Source organism: Aethalodelphis obliquidens, unplaced genomic scaffold (genome assembly GCF_003676395.1).
Source record: "Aethalodelphis obliquidens isolate GAN/ISIS:26980383/991018 unplaced genomic scaffold, ASM367639v1 scaffold31, whole genome shotgun sequence".
NCBI lineage: Eukaryota > Metazoa > Chordata > Mammalia > Artiodactyla > Delphinidae > Aethalodelphis > Aethalodelphis obliquidens.
This window is the reverse complement of record NW_020837975.1, coordinates 21,988,318-21,997,311: the sequence shown is the minus strand read 5'-3', so window position 1 is coordinate 21,997,311 and position 8,994 is coordinate 21,988,318. Positions and strand designations below refer to the sequence as shown.

The 8,994-nt window shown below is 47.4% G+C and overlaps 1 long non-coding RNA gene across 1 annotated transcript in view; it reads right to left on the bottom strand.

Moving 5' to 3' along the window:
- Positions 1–807: 807 nt before the first annotated feature.
- Positions 808–8,994, bottom strand: part of LOC113630906 (uncharacterized) — a 9,838-nt gene continuing 1,651 nt past the window's right edge. Inside the window, exons 2-4 of the long non-coding RNA XR_003437131.1 lie at positions 4,134–4,156; positions 3,362–3,373; positions 808–839 (exon numbers count right to left, since the gene is read on the bottom strand). This is a non-coding gene — a long non-coding RNA (uncharacterized LOC113630906). The remainder of the gene's footprint in view (positions 840–3,361; positions 3,374–4,133; positions 4,157–8,994) is intronic.

Genomic DNA, 8,994 nt, shown 5'->3' with positions numbered 1-8,994 from the left:
TAAACCGTCCCCTCTTCCTAACACGTACACTACACTAACCCGTACCCTCACACGTACACTCACCCTAAACCGTTGTCATACCCTAACCTGTACCCTAAACCGTCCCCATCCCCTAACACTAAACCTAACCCTAACCCTAACCTAACCCTTACACGAAGCCTTACCCTAACCCATCCCCTAATCCTAACCCGTACACTATAACTAACCCGTGCCCTCACACGTATGCTCACACTAAACCGTTGTTGTACCCTATCCTGTACCCTAAACCATCCCCATCCCCTAACCCTAACCCTAACCCTTACCCGAAGTCTTACCGTAACACGTCCCCTAATCCTAACCCGTACGCTAACACTAACCCGTGCCCTCACACGTACGCTCACACTAAACCGTTGTTGTACCCTAACCTGTATCCTAAATCATCCCCGTCCCCAATCCTAACTCTAACACTAACCCTAACCCTTACCGAAGCCTTACCCTAACCCGGCCCCTAATCCTAACTGAACGCTAACACTAACCCATGCCTTCACATGTACGTTCACCCTAAACCGTTGTTGTACCCTAAACTGAATCCTAAACCGTTCCCGTCCCCTAACCCTAACCCTAACCCTTCCCCGAAGCCTTACCCTAAACCGTCCCCTAATCCTAAAACGTACGCTAACACTAATCCGTGCCCTCACACGTACGCTCACCCTAAACCGTTGTCATACCCAAATTGTACCATAAAGCGTCCCCGTCCCCTAACACTAACCCTAACCCTAACCCTAACCCTAACTCTTACACGAAGTCTTACCCTAACCCATCCCGAAATCCTAACCCGTACACTAACACTAACCCGTGCCCTCACACGTACGCTCACCCTAAACTGTTGTTGTACACTAAACTGTACGCTAAACCGTCCCCGTCCCCTAACTCTAACCCTAATCCTAAACCTAAACCTTACTCGAAGCCTTACACTAACCCGTCCCCTAATCCTAACCCGTACGCTAACACTAACACACGCCCTCACATGTACGCTCACACTAAACCATTGTCGTACCCTAACCTGTACCCTAAATCGTCCCCGTCCCCAATCCTAAATCTAACACTAACCCTAACCCTTACCCGAAGCCTTACCCTAACCCGTCCCCTAATCCTAACCCGTATGCTAAAACTAACCCATGTCCTCACACGTACGATCACCCTAAACCGTTGTCGTACCCTAACCTGTACTCTAAACCGTCTCTGTCCCCTAACCCTATCCCTAACCCTAACCCTTACCTGAAGCCTTACCCTAAGCCATCCCGTAATCCTAACGCGTACGCTAACACTAACCCGTGCCCTCACACGTACGCTCACCCTAAACCATTGCCATACTTTAAACTGTACCCTAAACCATCCCCGTCCCCTATCCCTAACCATAACCCTAACCCTGACCCTTACCCGAAGTCTTACCCTAACCCATCCCCTAATCCTAACCCGTAAGCTAACACTAACCCGTGCCTTAACACGTACACACACCCTAAACCGTTGTCGTACAGTAACCTGTACCCTAAACCGTCCCAGTTCCCTACCCTAACCCTAACCATAAACCAAACCATAACCCTTACCCGAAGCCTTACGCTAACCCGTCCTCTAATCCAAACCCGTATGCTAACACTAACCCGTGCCCTCACACGTACGCTCACCCTAAACCGTTGTCGTACCCTAACCTGTACCGTAAACCGTCCCCGACCTGCAACCCTAACACTAAGCCTAACACTTACCTGAAGACTTACCCTAACCCATCCCCTAATCCTAAACCGTACGCTAACTCAAGCACGTGCCCTCACACGTACGCTCACCCTAAACCGCTGTCGTACCCTAACCTGTACCCTAAACCGTCCCCATCCCCTAACCCTAACCCTAACACTAACCTTTACCCGAAGCCTTACGCTAACCCGTCCCCTAATCCTAACCCGTACGCTAACACTAACTCGTGCTCTCACATGTACGCTCACCCTAAACCGTTGTCGTAACCTAACCTGTACTCTAAACCGTCCCCATCCCCTAACCCTAACCCTAAACCTAACCCTTACCCGAAGCCTTACCCTAACCCGTCCCATAATCCTAACCCGTACGCTAACACTAACCCGTGCCCTCACACCTACGCTCACACTAAATCGTTGTCGTACCCTATCCTGTAACCTAAACCATCCCCGTACCCTAACCCTAACCCTAACCCTAACCCTTACCCGAAACCTTACCCTATCCCGTCCCCTAATCCTAACCCGTACACTTACACTAACCCGTGACCTCACACGTACGCTCACCCTATACCGTTTTCGTACCATAACCTGTACCCTAAACCATCCCCTAACCCTAACCCTAACCCTAACACTTACCTGAAGACTTACCCTAACCCGTCCCCTAATCCTAAACCGTACGCTAACTTGAACACGTGCCCTCACACGTATGCTTATCCTAAACCGCTGTCATACCCTAACCTGTACCCTAAACCGTCCCTGTCCCCGTCCCGTAAGCCTAACCCTAACCCTTATCCGAATCCTTACCCTAACCCGTCCCCTAATCCTAACCCGTACGCTAACACTAACACGTGTCCTAACATGTACGCTCACTCTAAACTGCTGTCATACCCTAACCTGTACCCTAAACCGTCCCCGTCTCTATCCCATAAACCAACCTTAACCCTAACCCTAACTCTAACCTGTACCCTAAACTTTCCCCGTCCCAGTCCCCTAACCCTAACCCTAACCCTAGCCCTAACCCTTACCCGAAGACTTACCCTAACCCATGCCCTAATGCTAACTCGTACACTAACACTAACAGGTACCCTAACATGTACGCTCACCCTAAACCATTGTCATACCTTAACCTGTACCCTGAACCATCCCTATCCCCTAACCCTAACCATAACCATAACCCTAAACCTTTACCGAAGCCTTAACCTAACCCCTACCCTAATCCTAACACGTACCCTAACACTAACCAATACTCTAACACATACACTCACCCTCAACCGTTGTCATACCCTAACCTGTACCCTAAACCGTCCCGATCCCCTAACACTAACCCTAACCCTAATCCTAAACCTTACCCAAAGCCTTAACCTAACCCATCCACTACTCCAAACACGTACGCTAACACTACAACATACCCTAACAAGAACGCTCTCCCTAAACTCTTGTCCTGCCATAACCTGTACCCTAAACTTTCCCCATCCCATAACCCTAACCCTAACCCTATCCCTAACCCTTACACAAAGTCTTACTGTAACCCTTCCCCAATCCTCACCCGAACTCTAACACTAAAACATACGCTAACACGTACACTCACACAAAACCATCGTCGTACCCTAACCTGTAATCTAAACCTTCCCCATCACCTAACCCTAACACTAACCCTAACTCTAAACCTTACCTGAAGCCTTATCCTAACCCGTCCCCTAAACCTAATCTGGGCGCTAACACTAACCCGTACTCTAACACGTATGCTCACCCTAAACCACCGTCATACACTAATGTGTACCCTGAACCGTCTCTGTCTCCTAACCCTAAACCTAACCCTAACCTTAACCCTTACCCGAAGCCTTACCCTTAGACGTCCCATAATTCCAACCCGTACGCTAACGATAACCCATACCCGAAAACGTATGCTCACACTAAACCGTTGTCGTACTCTACCCTGTACCCTAAACCATCCCCTTCCCCTAACCATAAACCTAACCCTAACCATGACCCTTTCCCGAAGCCTTACCCTAAACTGTCCCCTAATCCTAACCTGTACGCTAACACTAACCCATACCCTAACATGTATGCTTACCCTAAAACTTTGTCGTACCCTAACCTGTACTCTAAACCATCCCCGTCCCCGTCCCCTAACCATAACCCTAACCCTAACACTTACCCGAAGCCTTAAATAACCCATCCACTAATCCTAACCCGTATGCTAACACTAAAACATACCATAATATGTACGCTCACCCTAAACAGTTGTCATAACCTAAACGGTACCCTAAACCGTCCCCATCCCCTAAGAGTAACCCTAAACCTAAGCCTACCCATACCCTTTACCTGAAGCCTTAAGCTAACCCGTCACCTAATCCTAACCCGTACGCTAACACTAACCCATACCGTAAACGTACGCTCACCCTATACCGTTGTCATACCCTAACCTGTAACTGAAACTGTCCCCGTCCCCTAACATTAACCCAAACCCTAACCCTAACACTTACCCGAAGCCTTACCCTAATCCTTCCCCTAATCCTAACCCATACGCTAACACTAAAACATACCCTAACATGTACGCTCAACCGAAACCGTTGTCGTACCCTAACCGGTACCCTAAACCTTCCCCATCCCTATCACTAACACTAACCCTAAACCTAACACTTACCAGAAACTTTACCCTAACCGGTCTGCTAAACCTAAACCGTACGCCTACTCTAACCCATACCCTAACATGTACGCTCACCCTAAACAATTGTCGTACACTAACGTGTACCTTAAACCGTCTCTGTCTTCTAAGCCTAAGCCTAACCCTAACCCTAACCATTACCCGAAGCCTTACCCTAACCTGTCCCCTAATGCTAACCCATACACTAATACTAAACTGTACCCTAACACGTACGGTCAACCTAAACCATTTTCGTACCCTAACCTGTACGCTGAACCATCCCGTGTCCTCTAACAGTAACACTAACCCTAACCATGAACCTTTCCTGAAGCCTTACCCTAAACCGTCCCCTAATCCTTACCCGAACGCTAACACTAACCCATACCTTAACACATACGCTCACCCTAAAAAGTTGTCGTACCCTAACCTGTACTCTAAACTGTCCCTGTCCCCTAACCCTAACCCTAACACTAACCCTAACCCTTACCCGAATCCTTAACCTAATGCGTCCACAAATCCTAACCCGTATGCTAACAGTAAAACATACCCTAACATGTACGCTCACCCTAAACCGTTGTCATACCCTAACCTGTACCCTAAACCGTCCCCGTCCCCTAACCATAAACCTAACCCTAACCCTAAGCCTAAACCTTATGCAAAGCCTTACCCTAAACTGTCCCCTAGTCCTAACCTGTACGCTAACACTAACCCGTACTCTAACACGTATGCTCACACTAAACCATTGTCGTACCCTAACCTGTACCCTGACAGTCCCCGTCCTCTATCCCTAAACCTAACCCTAACCCTAACACTTACCTGAAAGCTAACACTAAACCGTCCCCTGATCCTAACACTTACACTAACACTAACCCGTACTGTAACATGTACGCTCACCCTAAACCATTTTCGTACCCTAACCTGTACCCTAAACTGTCCCGGTCCCTGTAACCGTCCCCTAACCCTAACCCTTACCCGAAGCCTTATCCTAACCCGTCCCCTAATCCTAACCCTTACGCTAACACTAACTCGTACCCTAACACGTAAGCTCACCGTAAACAGTTGTTGTACCCTAACCTGTACTCTAAACTGTCCCCATCCACTAAATCTAACCCTAACCCTTACCCGAATCCTTACTCTAACCCATCCCCTAATCCTAACACGTACGCTAACACTTACCCGTACCCTAACACATTCGCTCACCCTAAATCGTTGTCGTACCCTAACCTGTACCCTACACCGTCCCGGTCCCCTGACACTAACCCTAAACCTAACCCTAAACCTAATCCTTACCTGAAGACATACCGTAACCCGTCCCCTAATCCTTACCCATACACTAACACTAACCCGTACCCTAAAATATACTGTAACCCTAAACCATTGTCGTACCCTAACCTGTACCCTAACCATCCCCGTTCCCTAACCCTAACCCTATCCCTAAACCTAAGCCTATCCCAAAGCCTTAACCTATCCTGTCCCCTAATCCTAACCCGTACACTAACTCAAACCTGTACCCTAACACGTTCGTTAACACTAAACCTTTGACATACCCTAACCTGTACCCTAAACCTTACCCCTTCCCTAACCCTAACCCTATCCCTAACCCCAACCCTAAACCTAAAGCTTACCCGAAGCCTTACCTTAACACGTCCTCTAATCCTAAACCGTATGCTAACACTAACACTTACCCTAACACGTACGCTAAACCTAAACCGTTGTCGTACACTAATCTTTTCCCTATACCGTCCCCGTCCCCTAACCCTAACCCTAACCCTAATACTTACGCGAAGCCTTACCATAACCTGTCCCCTAATCCTAACCTGTATGCTAACATTAATTCGTACCCTAACACGTACGCTAACAGTAAACCATTGTTATACCCTAAACTGTACCCTACACCGTCCCCATCCCCAACTCTAACCCTAAGCCTAACCCTTACCCGAAGCCTTACCCTAACCCTTCCTCTAATCCTAACCCGTACGCTAACACAAACACGTTCCCTAACAGGTACGTTAACCATAAATCTTTGTCATAACCTAACCTGTACCATAAACAGACCCCGTCACCTAACCGTAACCCTAACCCTAAACCTTACTCGAATCCTTTCCCTAATCCTAACCAGTATGCTAACAGTAACCCATACCATAACATTTATGCTAACCCTAAAACGCTGTCATACACTAACCTGTAACCTGAACCGTCCCGTCCCCTACCCCTAACCCTAAACGTATCCCTAACACTAACCAATACCCAAAGCCTTACCCTAACTCTTCCCAAATCCTAAAGCGTACATTAACTCTAACCAATACCCTAACATATAGGCTAACCCTAAACCGTTGTCGTACCTTAACCTGTACCCTAAACCGTCCCCGTCCCCTAACAGTAACCCTAACTCTAACCCTTACACAAAGCCCTATACTAATCCGTCCCCTAATCCTAAACCATATACTACCACTAACCTGTACCCTAACACATACGCTAACGCTAAACCATTGTTGTACACTAACCTGTAACCTAAAGCATCCCTGTACCCTAACCTAACCCTAACCCAAACACTCACCCTTACCCGAAGCCTTACCGTAACCCGCCCCTAATCCTAAACGGTACGCTAACACTAACCCATACCCTAACACGTATGCTCACCCTAAACAGTTTACGTACCGTAACTTGTACCCTACACCGTCCCCATCTCCTAAGCCTAACCCTATCCCTAACCCTAACCCTAACCCTAACCTGAAGCCTTACACTAACACTTCCCCTAATACTAACCCATGCGCTAACACTAACCCGTATCCTAACACATACGCTCACACTGAACCATTGTCATACCCTAACCTATAGCCTAAACCGTCCCCATATCCTAACCCTAACACTAACCCTTACACGAAGCCTTACCCTAACCTATCGCCTAATCCTAAACCGTACGCTAACACTAACCCATACCCTAACACGTATGCTAAATCTAAACTGTTGTCATACACAAACCTGTTCCCAAAACCATCCCTGTCCCCTAACCCTCACACTAACCCTAACACTAACACTAACTCTTACCCGAAACCTTACCCTAACACGTCCCCTAATCCTAAACCGTACGCTAACTCTAACCCGTATGCTAACACATACGCTAACCCTAAACTGTTGTCGTACCCTAACCTGTACCCTTAACCGTCCCCATCCCCTTCTCCTAACCATAATGATAACCCTAACCCTTACTCGAAGCCTTACCCTAACCCTTCCCCTAATCCTAACCCATACGCTAACACTAACCCATACCCTAACACTTATGCTACCCCTAAAACGTTGTCGTACCCTAACCTGTACTGTAAACCCTGCCCGACCCCTAACCCTAACCCTAACACTAACGCTTACCCAAAGACTTACCCTAAGCCGTCCCCTAATCCTAATGCATGTGTAAAACTAACCCATACCCTAAGAGGTACGCTAAACCTAAACCGTTGTTGTACGCTAACTGTACCCTAAACCGTCCCTGTCCCCTAACCCTAACCCTAACCCTTACCCAAAACCTTACCCTAACCCGTACCCTAATCCTAAACCGTACGCTAACACTAACCCATATCCTAAGACGTACGCTAAACCTAAACCGTTGTCGTACACTAATCTGTACCCTAAACCGTACCCGTCCACTAAACCTAAGCCTAACCAAAACCCTAACCCTAACCCTTACCTGAAGCGTTACCCTAACCGTCCCGTAAACCTAAACCATACGCTAACAGTAACCCATACCCTAACACCTACGCTCACCCTAAACCGTTGTTATAACCTAATCTGTACCCTAAACAGTCCTCGTCCCCTAACCATAAACCTAACCCTAACCCTAAGCCTAATCCTTACCCGAAGCCCCACACTAAACCGTCCCCTAATCCTAACACATACGCTAACTCTAAACTGTACCCTAACACGTACGCTCACCCTAAACCGTTGTCCTACCGTAACCTGTACCCTAAACCGTCCCTGTCCCCGTCCCCTCACCCTAACCCTAACCCTTACCCGAAGACTTATCCTAACCCATCCCAATCGTAACATGTACGCTAACACTAACACATACCCTAACAAGTACGCTCACCCTAAAATATTGTCGTAACCTAACCTGTACCCTAAACGTTCCTGGTCCCCTAACACTAACCCTAAACCTAACCCTAACCCTAACCCTTACCCGAAGGCTTACCCTAACCCGTCCCCTAATCCTAACATGTACACTAACACTAACCCGTACCCTAACATATAATCTAACCCTAAACCGTTGTTGTACCCTAACCTGTACCCTAAACCATCCCCGTTCTCTAACCCTAACCCTATCCCTAAACCTAACCCTATCCCAAAGCCTTAACCTATCCCGTCCCCTAATCCTAACCCGTACACTAACTCTAACCTGTACCGTAACACGTACACTAACACTAAACTGTTGTCGTACGCTAACCTCTTGGTATGGACACCAAGAGGCTAAAGCCGTGGGGTGTTGGGTGGGAGGAGTTGGGAGATTGGGATTGACATGTATACATTTATATCTATAAAATAGATAACCAATAAGAACCTGCTGTATAAAAAAGTAAATAAAATTTAAAAATTAAAAAAATAAATAAAGTTTAAAGAAACAGAAAAAAGTTA